This window comes from Pelobates fuscus, chromosome 5 (assembly GCF_036172605.1).
Source record: "Pelobates fuscus isolate aPelFus1 chromosome 5, aPelFus1.pri, whole genome shotgun sequence".
In the NCBI taxonomy this organism is placed as follows: Eukaryota; Metazoa; Chordata; class Amphibia; order Anura; family Pelobatidae; genus Pelobates; species Pelobates fuscus.
In genome coordinates, this window is record NC_086321.1 from 251,710,263 (window position 1) to 251,731,981 (window position 21,719).

Genomic DNA, 21,719 nt, shown 5'->3' on the forward strand with positions numbered 1-21,719 from the left:
TATGTGTAAAATGCCCTGTTGGACACTATGTAGGAGTCTCACTGCACTTATTGCAATATAAGCTGTTTTATTACATATCTTGAATCCTAGGTCGGTTGAAGCTCCCAGGCGCAGACCTCCGGACCCCCTTCTGACGTCACTAGGGCTGATCAAGCTCCAATCACAGCTTCTCGTAGACACTGGACCTATTGCCAGCTCAGGCACGCCCTCTGGGCCAGCAAGGGGAGGCAGAGATACTGAGTTGGGAGGTTGAGAGTGGGTTGTTGTTTTTAAAATATACTGTTTGCAACTGAGGGAGGGTTTGCCGAGCTTCCCCTTGCAGGCAGAGGAAGATTTTAACGTCAGTTGGCAGCATGCAGTGCGCACTGATGACAGATGTTAAATATGCACAGAATTCACATTATTGAGCCTGGAACAGACTTCTGGGCTTTCAATGTCAAGTCTGCTGGGGGTTCAACTAGCCCCAAGCAAACAATTACTAATATTTCTGAATGGGGTTAAACACTTATCTCTGCACATACATACTACTACCACCATGACCACCTCAACTCATTGAAGTAGTCATGGTGGTTGGGGTAACCCTTTAATTAAAGTGTGTAGCATTATGTTCCACCTACATGTTAGTACATTTAATATATCGTAAAATAAATAAGGCACAACATATCTTTAAATTTTACAATTTAGTATCAGATACAGTTTATAAAATCAAAATTATTGCTCATATAAACAGCCATCTTATGTCTCCTACTAATATCTCAGGATCAACATGTGCTTCCTTAGAAAAAGAGCACCTTGTTTGACAACCTAAAGCTAGTCACAATAGTCCGAGAGACCAGGGCACAAAGTCATCCGTGACAATGAAAATGAAAATGAAGATTTTGCTTAGGAAACGCCTGCCTGTCTGACATAAAGCACATTAAGTTAAGGCTAATCCACTGCTTATTTTAGAAATCTTTGCTAACATATTCACCTTTCACAGTATATTTGGCAGCCAAGGGGTCACATTGCAGCTGCTATACATGTCTTAAAGTATATCCATAATTCAAATGTCCAGGATTTAGATTACAACTATTTTGTTATCCACATCAGATTTAAGGAAAACTTAGTGTGGACCTGTGACCCCAAAGGTCAGCAGTTAATCTGTCCATTCTCTTCCAAGTCTTTCATTAATGAACCATCATGTAGCAAAAGTCACTTGTAATGAATATTTCACCTATTGCCTTTCCAATGCCCTAAAAAACTAGTTTTTGCCTTTAACTATCATGGTGCTCGCTATTATAAATATATCCCTAACTGTCTTATATTTTTTTATGTTTGTGTACACAGCGTAACTGTTTAATCTTTACAGCTGCACTGGGTATAATGCTTTTACTCTATTTTACACCTTTCAGAAGATTAGGGCCCATTTAATTGAATTCAGCTATGACAGGGGAATGGAGGATATTAGTAAGCACACAGTTAAGGTATTTTCTGGATTAGTGATTTTCTTTCAAGGATTGGAAATATAAAAAAGAGCAACCATGATTAACAGAGCAGGTTCATTTTATTCAAACAACAATCCATAGCATGTCTGCAAAATTCTATGGGTTGCCTTGTGAGGTTTTTTAACCATTGACAGTGATAGTTTAAGTATTTTTTAGGTACCTTAACAATTCAGCCATAACTTTATGTCATTTTATCATGTCTGCCTATGTATCAGTTTTACATCAAGCAAATTAGGGATAATTTGTAAATGTTTGATTTGGTGGTCAATGTCCTTATATGCTTTTAGATAGCTTTGTTATAACATGTCAGATTAAAGGCCACAGTCAGACTTTTCTTCTTTTTATTTAATTTTGTTTAACTATAATATATCCTGTATTTTACACAAACGATGGGTAATTGCTATATTTTGTAAAGAATTCTGAATAATAATACAGTATAAATAAATAAATACTGGGTAATTTATGAACTGATTTTCTGGTGTTAAAAGAATTTCTGCATTTGAGCATAATACCCGTTTAGAGGAAATAAAGTCAAATCATATATTTCTAAAATAAAGGTAATAAACTGCAATAGCAATTTGTTATAAATCTCTGGACTGCTATTGTAATGCTGATAGTCATCCCCAAATGTCTCTATGTCCACCTTTTTGAAGTCTGAGATTTGTAAATTATCTGTTAAACAAACTCAGACTGGGACAAAACATTTTTAGATACATAAACAAGAAAAGAAAAGTAAACAAGGATTAGTAAGATTAAAGGGACACTATAGTCACCGGAACAGAAATAACCATCGGGATATGAAGATCAAGTAGATAAAAGAGTCCGCAGTTAAAGAATCAATAATAAAATAAACCTTGCCACCCTACGCGTTTCGTCTAAGAGACTTCGTCAGGGGCTTGTGGCAACAATACAGATACAATTCATACATATACTGATACCGGAGAAACTGACGGAAGCCAAGCACAGAGAAGTGGACACAGGTTTCTTCAGGAAGGAAGAGATTCTTTATTCGATTCACCGACCGGGGCTCAGAGGGTCACCAAAATACAACAAGATCTGAGCCCAGAACTGACTGTGTAAATGCATAATATAGACATATAGCTCCTCCTATAGTTAACTCTACCCACATATACTCTTTACACAATCAGCTGAACAAAGCCTAACTTCCCTTACCTGTTAGACCACATGGCTCACCCAGAACAATGGAGGAGGGGAAGTGTTTTCAGTTTCTGCATTCCTGCATTTGCTCAATACAGTGTTGATTGTATCTTAGTTAGTCAGTTACACGTAGCTGATACACCAACATTTACACATATGCCACATGGCAATCTTGTCCTAGTAAATTTATTTTTACTGAGATTCCACCCTTTGATGCTTCTGATATTTCACAATTCCAGATGCATCCCTTAACCATAGTTTGCTTACACCTCAGGTTGCCATGAATCAGAACAGACCTCGTAAGCATCTTAGCATCATTACAAATTCCTTCAGCACTCCTCATTCTGAATATATTCTCTCTGGGCTAAGGGTTCATACTTGCAAACAGCCATTACATGAGCAGCTGGTTTCCTTTCTGTCGTGCTCTCTATGACACTCTGTATGGACCTAATTACCAATGGAACCAAACATGGTAGAAAGAGACACACTATAATCAACATGACTCCTCCTACCAATGTCTTGATCCCTCCAAGCTGCTCGTACCTACTTCCAAACCAACTACTAGAATTGTACCCGTTCCAGGCTTAAGTCGGTACATGTGTCAGTTTAGCCATGTGGCTTGTGAGATCAGCCACTGCCTGCCCTTCATCATCTATGTGCAGACAACAGTTGCTGAGATTGAACTTTCCACATACACCTCCTTCTATTTGCACTGGAAGTGAATGGAGGACTTTATCAACAGCCCAACTGGTTTACCTGTTAAGAAGGCTATGTGCTTTACAGAGGAATCCATAATTGCCTAATGGTAGAATGAGGCTTGAATCCCTGTATTAGAATACAATAACACTTCATGGGCATACAGTTTGGCTGTTAACCAGTTCCCTCACATATTACATCCCTCCTATTGGCAATGAAGCGCGCTAAGGTAGCCAGTGCCACTCATTATCTTCCCAGCTACCTACATTCAAGGATGCTAGCTTCTTTTTATGATTCACATCATAAACTTTAACTCTCAAGGTCTCTCCTGTTTCAATTGGCAACAAGAAGAAGGATGGTTTGAGCATACCTAATACACATGCCCCTTCCCAGTCCTGTGGTAACTCCGAATAGGCTTTCTTACCACAGATCCAGTACAAATTTGCTGGGGCTTTCCAACTAGATGTAGCAGATAGGTCAAACCACACATCCTTTAAATTGGTATAAATTGCAAACGGATTAGGTGGTTCTGAGACATTTGAAGCTGACCACCAAGTTGTATCTTTTGTACTATCATTATAAGCTTTTTGCCCTAGACAAGTTAGTTCTCCTACAGATGTGTTAAACATTATTCCTTTTCTTGCTATGCAAACATAACCTATAATGGAGGTCTTTAATCGCCACTCAGATTTACCTCTAACACTCATTTGATAATCGGCTTGAGAAGATATTAACTGCTCAACTGTCTCAGAACCTGAATACATTACCTCCTTTGCTTCCCATGGCCATTGGTCTCCCATGTTAGTACCTCCACACACATAGCAGTTGGTTACATTAAGACTACCATCAATGTTTTCGGCTAGATCTATAAATACGTTTTTCGCATTATGGGGGATCTTATTTTCCACACTCATCTCTTCATAAAAAGAATGGAAAACCTGATGAGTTTGGGATGCTACGGTATCGGTCTCTCTCCCTATAAATAATATTGTCCCAGGATCTAAACCCGTCCCATATATTTGGAACCCAAATAAGTTACCGAACCTATCTAAAAATTGTTCAGGATTATTTATGAGTATATGGACTGGGTTACATTCCATAGACTTACAATACGGTTTGGTAGGCAACTTAGTAACAATCATATCCTTATCTGCTGTCTGTCCCCAAGTTGCCCACCCCACACAAGACCAATATGGACAATAATTATAATCCCTATCTGGGCATTTTGGACTTACGTACTTATTTTTACTACTGGGACAAATATACTTATCGTTAGACCCATACGTTCTCTCCCACTTAAGATCCCCGCATACATTCCACGGTTTTCTACCACTTGATATCGCCTTACATGCATCAAATAGCAGAACACCTGAAGAATGTACGGTTTCTAATACAGTTTTATTTATTAGGGTCCCCTGTGGATCTCCATTCCTGAGGGTCAACCAAATTGTACGGGGTTGATACTCCGGATTGAAGCACTTAGGTTCTCCTACTCCTAAATGGCATACACTATATTCTATACCTAGGTATCTACACCTAGACACATATCCCTTACACTCATATTGTGAATGCCAAATTAGGGTCTGGGAAATATGATTACCTGTTATAGTAGTCTTAATGCAAACCTCACAGCTAGGAGTGTCGGTACCTCTACCTTCCTGAATATAAAAAGACACAAAAATACATATTAGCAAAAACACTTCTTTCGACGTCTTCATCCTCAGTCTTCGTCCGTGCGATGGCACCTCAGCTTCCAGGATGTAAGGGCTGCAAGGAATGGAGTTCTGCTCTTCTTCACAGAGGTCCCTTCGAGACACCCTGGCTATGACACATGGGTGAGTGGTCAGGCTTTATTATGGCCTTCAAAACACTCACGTACTAATCTCTTTAAATACAATTGTAATCCCAATATCTCCTCGTCACTCCGACTGAGTCGTGCGCTTTAACCGGATTTTGCAGGGATTCTCTGGATCTGGTAGCTTGTCAGGAATCTGCCGCTGGTTTTTTTACCCTAGAGTGATGAATCCACGGAGTCACTTCTACAACCTTTACAACTGTTGGGGTAGATAAAAGAACAACATAGGGACCTCTCCACTTGGAACCTAATGGAACAGTGTTCCATTCTTTTATCCACACTTGATCCCCTGGATAGTAAGAATGAACAGGTGGATAAATATTCACAGGTAATCTATCTTGTACCCATTTCTGTACCTCCTCCATAGTTTTACCCAACTCTACAACCTGCTGCCGAGTAATTCCTTCTCCCAACTGACTCAAATCCCCCCTTAAGTTACCAAGTATGGAAGGTGGATGCCCATATATAATTTTTCAGCAGTACCCCAGAAACAAAAGAAAGCATCTTTGAGGTCTAGGAAGGTATAGTAGGTTGCCCCACCTGGTATTAAAGCAAGCAGATTATAGGGGATGGGTACCACTGGGTGTATATTGACTACTGCATTATTAACTGCGTTTAGATCTTGTACAGGACAGGTAATAATGGAGTGTTCCAAGGGGAGGTACAGAATTTTAGGATGTCATACTTTACACACTTATCTACATAGGTTTGTATATTTTCCTTAGCCCTCTATAATATATGGTACTAACTAAGGCTAACAGGATACGCTCCAAGCTTTAATTCAATGTGTATTGGTGGAATATTGCGAGCAAGTCCTGGAGGATTATTCTCTGTCCATATTCTTTTTTTTTTTTAGTCAATCTTTGTTTTATTATGGCATATGTGTTATGGGGTACAAAACAGAAAGGGGAGGTACATAGGGATAACACATGTGAATGGTAACAAGATGGTTCACATTACACTCCCAAGAGAGCCTGCCATATTTTTTTTTTTTTGTAAAACATGAATAATCACAGCGTTTCAAGTTAGGTTAAGCGTCACAAAATAAAACATCATTAGTTAAGGTATAAGAGTGAAGTTTAGCAGGTATCGTTTTAACATACATTAATGCTGGCAAGCTGGTTCGTGTTTCACATTTAGGAAAAACTGCGATCGTAACTCTTTAAAACATTTCGATTAATTATAAGCGATTTATAGGCGTTCCAAGCATCGCAGTGTTCCTAAACTATGCATGTAATTACGGGCTTCAAACAAGCATTCCCAGTACCCATACAAGGGTACGGATAGTTACAAGCTGGAGACCAAGTGAATGGGGGATAATCCCCTTTAAATGCCAGGGTCAGACTAGTGGGCATTTTTTTTTTTTTTTTTAGTATAATAAGAACAGGCAAGGTTACATGTATAAAATACACTCTTTTCAAGTGTGCAAGCTTTGTGAAAAATAAAGTATAAGTAAGCAGGTTCAAGATTAAGTAAGCAGGTTCAAGATTTCCCTGTCGCCTAGGTTTAACTCACATAATAGGCACATGCTGACACAATAAACGGCGTATAGTCAATTCTTACAGGCTACGTAGACAGTCTGGGTAGAGACTAGCTAACATGTGTAAAAGACAATATGTTATTTAGGAGTTAGTAAACCTTAGCTAAGCCACAGAATAAGTAGACACTGTCATCCGGGGTTCGTTCAAGTGTCCAGCTGCCCGGTACAGTCCATGTGCTTGGTAAATGGCGTGGCAAAGTCTATGCTGTGTAGTGCCCGGTTCCCGGCACCGTCAGGATGTGTCGGTTGGTGTTTCCATTATCCGACGCCTTCTCTCAGGATGCAGCTTGGGTTCATCAGTGGGAGTCCGCAGGTTACCGCGTTGTAGGTGCGAGGGAGGGTGTCCCTCCAGCCCCGGGCTTGCGTGCAGACCGGCATCTCTCGGCCACTTACTCGGTTGCCCCTTGGGTTCGAGTAGTCTCCACTTGTGGGAGGAACGGAGGGTTTGATAGATGCTTGTCGCTTAGTAGGTTTGGTCCTCCGTCCGTGTGGGCGATGCCTCTGGGCTCTCGGCCCTGTGGTCTGCCGCCCGGGTGGGCCAGGGTGTGGGTGAAGTAGCTTGTGCGGCGGTCGTGCGCCCGAGGGCTTCCCCCTCGCCTCCCGTGACCCGCGGTTCCGCTCTCTGACCGGCTGTGGTAGGGTCGGCTCGGGGCGCGATCTCTGTTGCCGTCTCTGCAGCTTGTCCCAGAACTTAGCGAAGATGGCATCTAGTCGCTGAGATAGGTCTGGTAGGCCCAGTGGTTTCTGAGCCCTGTGCTGGGTGAGCGTGGTGCCGCCAGTCGCCATATTGCCAGAGCCACGTGGAGTTGGACCGCCGGGGATATTGTGGTCGGGTGCCCCAGATGTCCAGTGTGGACCGGGATAACCCCCACCGGTCCAAGGGGGGGGGGGATATACAGGGGGTTCGCTGAGGTGCCCACTCCAGGTTTCGGCATACTAGAGAGCGGCCGCCTCTCCTCGGCTCGACCGTGAGTAGGCCCCATCTGCTTGCTCGGGTTCCCGGGCATTATAAAGCGTGAGTCGGGTGTCTGTGGATGTCTCCGGGTATCCCTGGTTTTGTGCCTGCCCTCTCGCTGGTGTTCCTGTGGATTTTTGGGGTAAATTCCCCCGATTTTCGGTGCTTGTGAGCAGGAGCTGTGGCTCAGTGCGTCTATCCAGCTTGACGGCTAGGCTCCGCCCCCCTCCTCTGTCCATATTCTTGAAATGTCAAATAAGGATTCATCACTCTTAGGGTCTGTATTTGTTATTATAGAGTAGAAGTGCCATTCTTCTTCCCTTTGCACCGATACTGATATTATGCCTGGTGATCTATTAAAATTCAGAGACGTTGATCCGTTGGGTTTAAAAGTTATCTGGGCTTGAAGCTTTGATAATAGATCTCGTCCTAGAAGCTGAACTGGACACTCCAGCATATATAGGAACTGGTGCTTAACAAAATGGCCTCCTAGAATACAAGTATGCCTCCAGAGAATTGGTCTAGCAGCGCTTTTCCCAGTAGCTCCTATCATAATTATAGTCTTCCTGAAGGAGGAGCAACTAGGTTAGTTACCACAGAGTACTCAGCACCAGTGTCAATCATGAAAGAGCTCCTCTTTCCCTCTATTGATACATCGACCATAGGCTGCACTCGGCTAAAGGGGGATTGAGCCCAGTCGGTATCAATATACTTCCATGACAGTGTCAGCCAGACCGACAAAATCTCTATCTTCTCTATCCCTTAATCTCTGGGTAGGGGAATAGTATCTACTTCCCTGAACACCTCCTCTGTTACTACTGTCATTCCCTCCAAGACTTTCTCTATAGCCACCTCTGTAACCATCTCGTAACCTTCTCTCTTGTCTTATCTATAACTTGCTTTATATTCCCCCTGTGGGCAGTCACTTTTCCAATATCCTTCCTCTCTACAATACGCACAGTGATTCCTACTTCCTCCCTTACTCAGCCTATTCTCAACTCCTCTATTCACCTCCCTTCCCTGTCTCTCTACACTTATGATAGCTACAGCTAGCATATCTGCCTTCATCCTCATTTTACGTTCTTCCTCCTGCTTTGTTTCAATCTCCCTGTTCATATACACCTGACTTGCAATTTCCATTAACTGTGATATGGACATTCCTACAAATCCCTTTAACTTTAGCAATTTTCTTTTGATATCACCTTGGGTCTGGCTGACAAATGCTGAGTTGTTCATTCGAGAGTTCTCAGGGGCCTCTGGATTAAAAGGAGTATATAATCTATATGACTCCAGCAATCTCTCATAGAAAGCACTAGGTAACTCGTCGGCTTTCATAAAGGAATTATGGGTCTTCCAATTAAACAGATCAGTCATGGTGAACGGGACATAAACAAATACAGGGTCTGCCAACTGTAATTGACCATTAATATCAATGTGTGGGGGACCAGGGGTAAGCTGCAGTGGCATTTGTAAATGTAAATTGGAGGGCACCGGTCATTTGTCAGGTTAGGGTGGGACTTAGATAGGGTTGTTTAGTCATAGGTTCCGGTCGGGGAGTGGTGAGGTAGGTGGAAATGGATAAATTAATTTTACTGGTCAGTAACTCGGTTAACAAAATGTTTCGGACAGGGCTAGGAGGAGCCTGACCAGTAACAAAAAATGGTAAAAGTGTATTCCAGCGTCCTATACCATTGACCATTTCATCCAGTTGTATTTCAAAACTAATTTACTGTTACTAAAGGCACACAAGGCTCAGTAATTATAGTGTTATGTCAGTGGTTATGGTGTTTTCAGTGATTATGGTATTGTCAGTGGTTATGGTGTTGTCAATGATTATGGTATTGTCAGTGGTTATGGTGTTTTCAGTGGTTATGGTATTATCAGTGGTTATGGTGTTTTCAGTGATTATGGTATTGTCAGTGGTTATGGTGTTTTCAGTGATTATGGTATTGTCAGTGGTTATGGTATTGTGTAATTGCTGAGAATTATCTAATTCAGTGGATCAGAGTTACTGTTATTAAAAATTCTCCTCACAATTTTGACTGCTAATAATAAAACTGAACAATAATAAAAAAACACTAAAATACCCTTCCACCAAAAATGGCCTCAGGGTACAAGAACCAGTTGGGGGGGTAGGTAGGCACATAGAGCACAGGTGGACATACCAGCTGCACCAGTTCTTGCTAAAGAATTTAGTTGAGGGATGGTCAGATGGGTCAGATTCCATTGGGGATGGACAAACCAGCTTTGGTAACCATCTAGTAACACAAACTGTTTTAAACAGTCAAAATATGGAAACTGGTCATAGAATTCAAACATAATAGATACACATGTACACGCTGCACTAGATTTAAATCAAGACAGATTACCACAGAGGCCATTCTCTACTACATAAGATAGTCAGGTAATTCAGAGCCAATTTAACCCCAAAATCACACACATTATATCTCTTTTTAAAGTTATTTAGCATACATTCTAAGGGATTATTAATTTTTGAATTCTGGCGCATCCATACTTAGCAACGGAGCGTCTAATTCAAAGAAACACAACAAACACACCTCCAACAGTCACACTCGTTTCCCTGGCAACAGCACCATGTGGCACAGTTACTAGGTCAAACTCATACAACAAAACATACAGGGAATTCCCGTACACACACAGCTGTTACAACAGTCACTAAGTAACTAATACTGTGCCCTTTGGTGAAACTATACAGTCACCCACGCTATAATTCCCTATATCTGAATTACCCGTCTATAACACACCCCAGTAACATTGTCTTTACAAACAGTAGTTATAGTACGGTTAGCATTGGTTAGAGTACAATTTAAAGTCACAGTTCAATTAGTAGTGGTTATGGTGTTAAACATACAACATAGACGACAGTTATTAGTAGTTATTTACAATATCAGTAGTTATTATACATGGTTAAGGTACCGTGCGCTATAATACAGTTACACACTATTCACACTCTCGCTAGACGGCAGAGCTCACGCTATCTGGCAAGATATACACTCTACTACAACAATCTTTAACACATTTACAATTCCCAACTAATCTATTGGCCAGTACCTTGATGGACTACCTAAAACAATTTACATCCGTTTTGGTTAGCCACGCTGCCCAAACACCACATAAAGCGAACTAGAGGGCGGAATTTACACAGAACCCTCTTAGTCTATATACTCTATCAAAAATCTAGTGGGTTCCAAATTTACACGCCTTCCCACTTAGCCAAGATAGGTTGAGATCTAGCGGACCGAATTTACACAGACGCCGCTTAGTCTCCCGGTCCCTCCGACCTAGCGAACGTAATATACACCCTAGAACGCTAGTCTATACAAGACAACGGTGTCCGGCTAGGGCTATTTACACCAGAACCCCGCCTGACTCCAAACCAAAATTAAACGGGCTTACTAAAGGGCGTTTAATTGAGCGGTGCGCCTTCGCTCCTTCCCTCCACTGGAGGGGGCAGATTCCATTCACAAATAACCCCTTATGGGCCTACCGCACAATCGGTATCCAATACCCCTAGTGGGTCCACCGTCTAAAACAGTAGTCGTCTTACCTCCTCGTTCTTGAACCTGGGTTCACACTCATCGATGGGGGCACCCCAGCACTTACTACGTAGAGGCCGATGATCTCCTGGACAACAGACCAGTGGCGCCGAGACGAAAGGAGGTCCACACAGAAGTTCAGGGGTGCAGCCGTAGGGAACTTGGGCAAAGATAGACCGTCTCACACCTCTGCTTCTCAGCTACCGTTGAATGAAGAGCTTCCCGGCCCAATGCACCAAATGATACCGGAGAAACTGACGGAAGCCAAGCACAGAGAAGTGGACACAGGTTTCTTCAGGAAGGAAGAGATTCTTTATTCGATTCACCGACCGGGGCTCAGAGGGTCACCAAAATACAACAAGATCTGAGCCCAGAACTGACTGTGTAAATGCATAATATAGACATATAGCTCCTCCTATAGTTAACTCTACCCACATATACTCTTTACACAATCAGCTGAACAAAGCCTAACTTCCCTTACCTGTTAGACCACATGGTTCACCCAGAACAATGGAGGAGGGTATGTGTTTTCAGTTTCTGCATTCCTGCATTTGCTCAATACAGTGTTGATTGTATCTTAGTTAGTCAGTTACACGTAGCTGATACACCAACATTTACATATATGCCACATGGCAATCTTGTCCTAGTAAATTTATTTTTACTGAGATTCCACCACAATACAATTTAAATACCCAGTCAGGAAAAACCTAAACAATTATACAACCAATCCCAGGAGAGTTTTTCAGATCGATCCACCTGTAGGCAATCCTGTCCGTCAGGCCCTGCAAGAGCCTCCTGTATGTGATTAAAGTTCAATTTAGAGATTGAGATACAATTATTTAAGGTAAATTACATCTGTTTGAAAGTGAAACCAGTTTTTTTTTTTCATGCAGGCTCTGTCAATCATAGCCAGGGGAGGTGTGGCTAGGGCTGCATAAACAGAAACAACGTGATTTAACTCCTAAATGACAGTGAATTGAGCAGTGAAATTGCAGGGGAATGATCTGTACACTAAAACTGCTTTATTTAGCTAAAGTAATTTAGGTGACTATAGTGTTCCTTAAAGCAAAAGAAGGAAGGTATGTAGAAGAGGATCAAGGTCTAGCTGACTGCCTCAGGAAATATTTTTGTTCAGTATTTACAGATGAAAATGAAGGATAGGGACCTTAGTTAGCAAAGAGGACAAATAAGGCATTTGTTACATTTGAGTTTACAGAGGAATAGATTCTATTTCAACTGTCAAAAGGAAAGAGAAATAAGTTGATGGGGCCTGATGGAATACAATCAAATACAAGTTATTAAGCAAGCTTAGTGGTGTACTAGCAAATCTCTTAGCAGATTTATTTAACCAATCATTGTTAACAAGTGTAGTCCCAGAAGGCTGGAAATTAGAAAATGATGTGCCCATTCACAGGAAAGGTAGTAGGGAGGAGTCTGGTAACTATAGGCCAGTAAGATTTTTTTTTTCAGTAGTGGGGAAAGTAAAGGCCAACCCCTGGAGCGAATAGGGAGGGGGGAAGCATGACTGCTGCCCTGAGGGGTTGGCATAGCAACCAAAAGGATACAGTTGGTTTTACAGTTGAAAGCATGGAATTCTGGGAAAGATTACCAGATTACTGGTGAACAATGCTGAGGGAGCCTGGCAGTGTCTTTCCTCTGGTAGACTCTGTAAAAATGACTTTATTAAATTGAGTTTCCCTCCCTGAGGAAACCTGGCAATTACTTTGACCTTCTACTGGGAGTCCAGGATGGCTCTCCCTGTCTAGGGAGGCCCTGCTTACCCTATTGCATGCCTTCCAGAGGACCCATGTGGCTGGATCCTTCAACTCACTGCTCCACAGTGCCCAGGGCGAGCAGCCTGCTTAGGAGGGGCCGGTGCAGGAAGTGTCCCATCCCCTAGTCAAGTGCGGAGGTCCAGGGTCGGAGTACCACAAAAGGGTCCGGGGCCGAGTGAGGCTGGCTCCAGGCAGCAGGATGCGAGCAGCGCAAAGCGGAGGAATGGCAGCAGGTGCTGCGGAAGTTAAGGTGGCCGGGCTGGGCCTGGGCGGCAAGATGGCGGTCCCCAAGATGGCGCCGGAGGCGAGGTGAGGTCCCACAGTCCACAGCCGCATGCAGGAAGAGGCGGAGCGCCTCTCGCCGGAACTCGGAGGGCGCATACGTGACGTCTGCAAATCTCGCAACGCAGACGTTACAGGCCCCCGCGGAATCCGGGATTCCCAGAGCTCCTTGGACTGGGGAATCGGAGGAGAAGCACAGCTGGCTCCCAGCAAGTGGGGCAGGCCAGCGGGTGGTGACGTGCTGGTGGAGGATCTCACCAGCTTCTGGACCGGAGGCCAAGGAGCACCAGGGAGGGACGCAGTATTCCCCTCCACATGCCTGGCATGGACGGACTGGAACTCCCTGGGGTGTGAGCCTCCACTCCACTGGCGGAACAGCAGGTAGGCGGACTGCAGAAAGACAGGTGCTGAGGGCAGAAAGACAGGTGCTGTGGCTCTCACTCTGTCTCAGGCGTTCCCATTTACTCCATCGAGGGAGGCGTCGTTGCGCCTAACCTGTCCTCGGTTCGGGGTAAGGAGGGGGTCCTGGCAGCCGAGCTAGGGAAGGAGGTGAGCTGTAGGAAATCTGTCTTATCTGTTGGGGTCCTCGATTCATGATGGGATTTCAAAGGAGGACTGTCGGGTGCGATACGCTTCTTTTGATCGGGCTTTGGATTTGGTTTGTGGAGTAGTACCCAGGGGCCCTGTTGGCGACGTCTGATATCCAGTTGGCTTTTCGGTTGCTGCCAGGTCACCCAGATTGTTTTCTGGGGTGTCAGTTTCAGGGTGATTTTTCTTCGACATGTGCCTTCTCATGGGTTGTTTGATTTCTTGCTTTTATATTTTAAGTTTTCAGTTCCTTGTTGGAATGGATCGTGGCGTGGGTGTCGGGCTGTTCTTCCCTCCTTCACTATCTCAACGACTTCTTGTTTGTCGGTTTTCTAATTCATCACAGTGTAGTGGTTTGTCCATCTCTTTCTGCACTAGTCAGGTTCTCAGGTTTGTACGGACTTGTTGTTTCACCTTCATAGGGTTGTGGCGGATTTTGGGGTTCCAACTAGTACGATTTTTCTTCCTGGGGATTTAGATACAGACTAAGCTTCAGGTTGTCATATCTAGGGGGCTCCCTATTGGGCTATTTGAATTCTGCAATCCCAACAGGGCCATTTGATTTTTGGCTGTAAGTCATGCCCATGTCACTTACTTTCCTTGACTGTGGTTGGTATTCATCTACCTTTTAACTTTACTTGCCTTTTGGGAATTTGGAGTTTTGTTCCTCGTGGGTTTCAATGGTCAGACATTTTGGCGCAGTAAAACAGTGTCTAACTTGGCCTTTGAGCTGTTCACGGAGGCTGCAACTCAGTTGGTTTTGGTGCTTTTTTTGAGGGCTATGATGTGCGGGCCGTTGGCGTGGTCAGATTCCTTTTTGGTGTTATTCACGATTGTAGTGTCGGCCAAGCTCTGGGTCTCAGCTTTGGCAAAGAAGCAGGTTCTTTTCCGTGCAAAAAAACTTAGTGTGGTTCATGTCGTTAACCAGTTATCTTTGGATTCTCTTCTGGGATGGGCTTTATTGCGACGGTTGGTTCTGCATTGCTTGGAATTTAATATTTGTTTGGGTGCAGGTGCCAGGTGTGTCTAATGTATTGCTGACTCTCTTTCTTGCTTCCAGGAGGATGAATTTCAGGAGGTGACTCCAGAGGCAGAAGCTTGTGGAGGGCCCGGAATTCTTCTGGAACCTCAGTTTTGGAGCTTGACTGACTTAATTGAGAGATCCCTGTCTCCTAAGTCTTGGGCAGCATACTTGACGGTGTGGGATCAATTTGGTTGGTCTTCTTCAGAAAGTAGGTTGTTATTCACTAAGCCTTTCTTTCTGACTTGCGGCATCGAGGGACATCCGTGTCAGTGGAACAGGGTATGTCAGCTCTTTCAATCTTAATGCACTTCATGTGAGGGGAAGATGTGACTAATGCATTTGTGGTTCAGCGGGTATTGCACTGTTGGAGACGTAAACTGGTGGCGGTCGTTAGGCATCCTGTATTTGTGCACTTTATGGTAGACATAGGTGGGATCCTGCCTGCTATTTATGTTTTCCCATTGGAGGCAATTCTGTTTCGGGTAGCCTTTTCTGTGTGTTTTTATGCAACTCTATGCATCGGCAGATTGGTGGAGTTCTAGAGCTCAGTCACCCCTTTTTAGGAAGGAGGTTCTTTAGTTTAAAAAATAAGTGGGATTGGGCGTGTCCTGACCGCGCATGGGAACGGACGTGTAGGACTGCAGCTCCTCCGCGTGGCGAGCAGTTTACCGTGTAAAAAACGGCGAAAATAGCAATTAACACTAATTTCATCGAGCTCATCGGATCCCGGGCAGGATGGCGACCAAACCGATGAAAAAATTCAAGCAGCGGACCATGCATTCCCATCTAGAGAAGCAACTCACATCTGACGCGAGTGAGCAAGATGGCGCCGACAGGCCGCAATCCCCGACACAGGACTCCGACATCAGAGGGAACAATGACACCGGAGACCATCCCTCCAACCTCGCTACCGATATGTCAGTAAGGAACATCATGCTGGAACTAAAATCCTCCTTCAAAGCAGACCTCCTGCAAATGACAGCCGAAATTAAAGCTGATATACAGAATATAGGCGAGAGAACAGCACGGCTGGAGGACCGCACAGATGAACTGATTGACGCGCACAACACAGTGGCTGAGGCCTACACGGCACTTAAGCAAAAGCTCCACTCCCTAGAAGAAAGGGTCGCGGACCACGAGGACAGAAACCGGAGAAATAACGTCCGCATAAGGGGTGTCCCAGAATCTATAGCGCCCGCTGACCTCACCCGGTATGTACAAGATTTCTTCAAAAAACTCATACCGTCACTAAACAGTCTGGACTTAACCCTAGATAGGACACACAGACTACCTAAACCCCGACACCTACCAAAAGATACAACCAGGGACGTTATTACGAGAGTCCACTTTTACCACGTCAAAGATAGAATTCTGCAAGCATCAAGAACCATGACGCAATGGCCTGAACCCTATCAGCATCTTAAAATATTCACGGACCTCTCCTCGGCCACACTAATGAAACGGCGTACCTTTGCCCCCCTCACTGAAGCCTTACGGAATGCTAATATTCCCTACAAATGGGGGTTCCCCACCAAACTGCTAGTGAAAAGAAATGGGGAAGTCAGACCTATACACGACTTCATGGAAGGCAAGAAACTTTTTCAGGACTGGCAAATACCAATCCCTCGGAGTGAGGCGACACAGACAACTGACACTTCGACATTGAGATCCCTGGCTAAAGATTGGGCACATAGCCGCAAAGACACCCACAAACCCAAGGAGTTGAACAATCCTGCGCCTTGACCACCCGTCATAGACGACGCTAACAGATGCACCAAGTCCGCATCTGTTGTCTTACAAGAGATGCCGTAATGTATCTGTCAAAATGTTTAATGCTTACTGATGTTTTGTTTCTCTATACTTATGTACCACACTTTAACAATGCCCGCCGATTATAGATTATAAATTATAATATTGTGACGCTACAATAGCCACTGCGGACGAGCTCCTGCTTGTCCTCCATCATATCTTACCTAACCCGCAAGACCTGCTACTTTAAGCAGATTGCACTTATGGAACACCCCCAAGGCCATTCTCTGGCCAACGCAACCCGTTACCACAAATGGTCTACCGTTGCCCTAGGCGACGAACGGACAAATGTATATAGTTTACCCCCAGTTGCCCCCACCCCTACGAGTGTAATATTTAATTCCTATAAGAATTCACGCATTAGACAAATCTTGGAGCTTGCGTTCAAAGAAGCTCACACCTATCTGACTCCATGCCTTTAAAACTGTTGTCATTAAATACTAAAGGGCTCAATTCACCTACAAAGAGGCGACTAGCTATCAATGAGGCCAAGCGACACAGAGCACAAGTGGCGTTTTTCCAGGAAACGCATTTCACTTGGCAGGGCAGACCTAGATTTAATTCTAAAGAGTACCCCCACGACTTTCACACATGTTATACAACGAAAAAGAGGGGTGTATCCATATTGATTAGTAGTGATGTTACGTTCTCCTTGACGCGCAAAGTTAGTGATAAAAAGGGTCGTTACTTGATACTTCAATGCATAATTAACAATATACCATACACTCTGATTAATGTATATACCCCCAATGAAAATCAACATGAATTCCTAGTCATGGTGTTAGCATTGGCGGAACAGTATAAATACGGGGAGGTAATCATTGGAGGCGACACTAATTTTTTACTAGATAGCACTGCTGACTCTTCCACCACAGCAACTATTTCTGCGACATCGCGGAAACAGCGAACGGCTCTAACTGCACGCATCTGTGCCACTCTCACGGCCCAACATATAGTAGATCCGTGGAGAATACTCCACCCAACAGAAATTGATTATACGTGCCATGGGATGGCACACAATAGCTATTCCCGAATAGACCGCTTCCTAATCCCGGCCACATTCTTGCCCCATATAGAGGAGACCACTATTGGAACCATTTCATGGTCAGACCATGCCCCCATCACGTTAACAGTTAAAGAACCCTTCCCCAACAAAGGCACGGGAACGTGGAGACTAAATGACTCACTGCTGGCGAACCCAGCAGTGGTGGATCAGATAGCCACTGACCTGACTAATTATTTTAAGGAAAACAATACTATCGACATCTCGACTGACCAACTTTGGTTAGCTCATAAAGCCTATATTCGGGGGAGCTTCATAAAGCATGCTAGCCACGCAAAGAAACTGAGAACAGCCGAATATAACGCGATCATGGCCGAGATTACACGGTGGACACACTCTAATAAGCGTGATCCAACCCCCTCTTCACGGGAACACATATTGAAATTACAAGCACGTCTTAGAGAAATAGAACTAGTAAAAACTACCTTTCTGCTGCGAAAAGCTAAATATAACTTTTTCGCAAACGGTAACAGAGCAGGTGCTAAGCTAGCTAACCAACTTAAACACAAAACAGTCGCCTCCAGGATTGCTCACCTGAAAGATGGGAAGGGGAACTGTATTATTGATCCGCAGAGTATTGTTAATCAGTTTGCCAAATACTATGGAGAGTTGTATAATCTGAAAGACAATGCTGACACAAAGGTTCCCACACCTGAGACAATTGACAAATTCCTAAAAGACTTGCAACTACCTGTACTAACAGTAGAGGAACAGAATAACCTAACACGACCCTTTTCCTCGGAGGAACTTTCGGTAGTCATCTCACAACTCCCGACCCGAAAATCCCCAGGACCCGATGGCCTTACCAACGCATACTATCACACATTCTCCACCATTCTTGCCCCATATCTACTCAATACCCTCAATCAGAGCGCGGAGAGCGGTGCCCTCCCAGCGGAGATGCTGGTGGCACACGTCTCTACTCTCCCTAAACCAGGTAAAGCCCCAACTCAATGTAAAAATTTCAGGCCTATCTCACTATTAAACGGGGATGCCAAAATATATGCTAAACTCATTAGCAACAGACTTGCCCCAATTCTCCATAAACTGATACATAACGACCAATCAGGGTTCATAAGAGGAAGACAAGGCTCTGACAATACCAGGAAAATTTTAAACATTGTATCCACTTTAGAGAAGACAGGTCAAGAGGGTCTTTTTCTCGCGCTGGACGCGGAAAAGGCCTTCGACCGACTTAACTGGGTATACCTTACCAAAGTTTTAAAAAAATTCAATTTTCCTGACGCGGTTATAAAAACCATCATGGCCCTCTACAGCGCCCCAACAGCTAAAGTATCCCATGGAGGTTTTATCTCTGCACCATTTCAAATCACGAACGGGACCCGGCAGGGCTGCCCGCTCTCACCCCTCCTGTACATTCTATCACTAGAACCTCTAGCCCATAAGATACGAATGAATCCTGATATACATGGTATAATGATACATGATAGAGCTTATTGCTTGGCACTCTTTGCAGATGACATATTTGTAGCCCTATCCAAACCCCGCCAATCTCTACCCCCCTTGATATCACTACTAGAAGAATTTGGCAATATCTCCCACTATAAGTTAAACAGGGATAAAACACAAGCCCTACCGATAAACCTCCCCCAGACCTCGACACAATTATTGAAAGAATCGTATCAATTCGACTGGAGGACGACCTCCTTAACATATCTGGGAGTCAAAATAGCCACTGCGATACCAGCTATAATCAAACTGAACTATACTCCTCTAATAACTAAATGTAAACTAGAGATCAATGGGTGGAGACATGTGCAGCTGTCCTGGATGGGCAAGATAAATGCCTACAAAATGATGATACTCCCACGTATCCTTTATGTTTTTAGGATGCTCCCATTAAAGATTTCCAAGATATTCTGTAAAGCCCTCCAAAAACTCTGCGGCTCCTTCATTTGGGGGGGCAAGAAACCCAGAGTCGCACAAGCCCTTCTCCAAGCTACACCCAAGCAGGGCGGAGTAGGTTTACCTGATCTCTGGCATTACCATAGGGCCACAGTGCTAGCAGCGGGCATCCTAGCACACGCACAACCTGACCTTATTCAATGGACAGATATGGAGCGAGCCCAAAGCTCGGACATGTCTCTTATTGACTATATGTGGACGCCCAAATGTCTTAGAAAACACAGACCCAAACTATTCCCGACTACCCAGTACATGGTGGAGGTGTGGGACCATTTCCTCGCCACCCCTAACCAAAACACTACATTCCACCCCAGAGCCCCCCTGTCGGCCTTGAAAGCGGTCTGCAAAAGCGTGCCGCTAACTGACTGGACAACAGCAGGTATAACACACATATCCCATATGATAAACAACAAAGAAATAATCCCATTTCCCGAGTTGCAATCCAGATGGCAAATACCAAATCGGGCCATATTCTCATACCTTCAAATCAAAAGTATTCTCACAGCCCATGTAATGCCAGCTCCTGACACACTGACCACAGACCGCATCTATTCACGCCTGGTTATAGATAGATGTTGTTCATCTCCAACCAAACCAAAAGCACTAACCTTATGCTATAAATCTTGGCAGGAATCTCTGCCACATAAACCTCAACCACACAAAGCACAATGGGAAATAGACTGTGGCATGACACTCACTGATAGTGAATGGCTGCAAGCCTTAAATGGCCTATCGAGATGGACACGTTGCTTCACACATATAGAGGCACAAAGGAAACTTATGTATAGGTGGTACATGACCCCACAGAGGCTCCAACACATATTCCCTAACACAACGCCCACATGCTGGAGATGCGGTTCTGAAATAGGTTCCCTAGTACATATATGGTGGTCCTGCAACGGTATCAAGCCACTGTGGGATATGGCCCGCTCCATTCTGGACACACTAACGATTCCAAACTTCCAGATGACCGCATCCACATGCCTGCTGCTCCTCTTACCTGACCAACTGACCCCAGGGGAAAAACAAATCACGACAATACTGTTCCTGGCTGCCAGGAACCTCCTAGCACAACGGTGGAAAACTGTTGAATGCCCCTCCAGACCCCAACTAATAGAAAAAACTCACCAGTTCTATATATATGAAAAGATGTCCATCACCCAAGCAACTAAAATGACCCGCTTTAAAGAGACATGGCAAATATGGGACAGAGAATTTGGGATAAGAACTGCTATATAAACCAGGTACCCACTGGATATTCTGCTCCAACACGCCCCATCACTTGAGACACGACATGCCATCAAGCTACCGAGTTACCAGGTCACTAAATTACACTCAAGCCCCCTCCCTCACCCCAGGTTTACCACCCATCCCATTCATTCATTTATTTGGGGACAAGACAACTGCACTACTTATATCTACCATGACAAAAGCGGCCTAGCATGGCAGATGTCCAACCCTACTCTGAGACTTAAGTGAGGGTAGCCTGACGATGTTATGCTAATACAACTGTAAAACCACTGGCTTAATGACCATATCAAATTAATGAAAGTGATAATATTCTTGTGGAACTATTTGATATGACCCTCTTCGCCTACAGGTTAGCCATGTGAAAGCCTACATGTCATAGAATGTTGAACTTGTGTTCTGTATTGTAACTTTAATGGCATCCCCGTACCCTCCTTCCTTCTGTACCCCCTGTTGTATTCTTGAAAACAATAAAGAATAAATTTGAAAAAAAAAAATAAGTGGGATTTCTAATTTGGCGATCTAATACTGATCAAGCGGGTAGTGGTAGTGTGATTAGGATTGGAGCGTCCATAATAGGAGATACGTTCCAGTGCATGCATATGGGTTATTATCCATTCACTAGAGTGTTTATGTTGGTGTTGCACTCATTAGGAGTGGATTATACTGTATTGCGCTTGTTAGGAGTGGACTTCCAAACAAAAATAAAAAATGATAGTGGTTATTCAACTCATTCATTCCACATCGGTCTGACTCTGC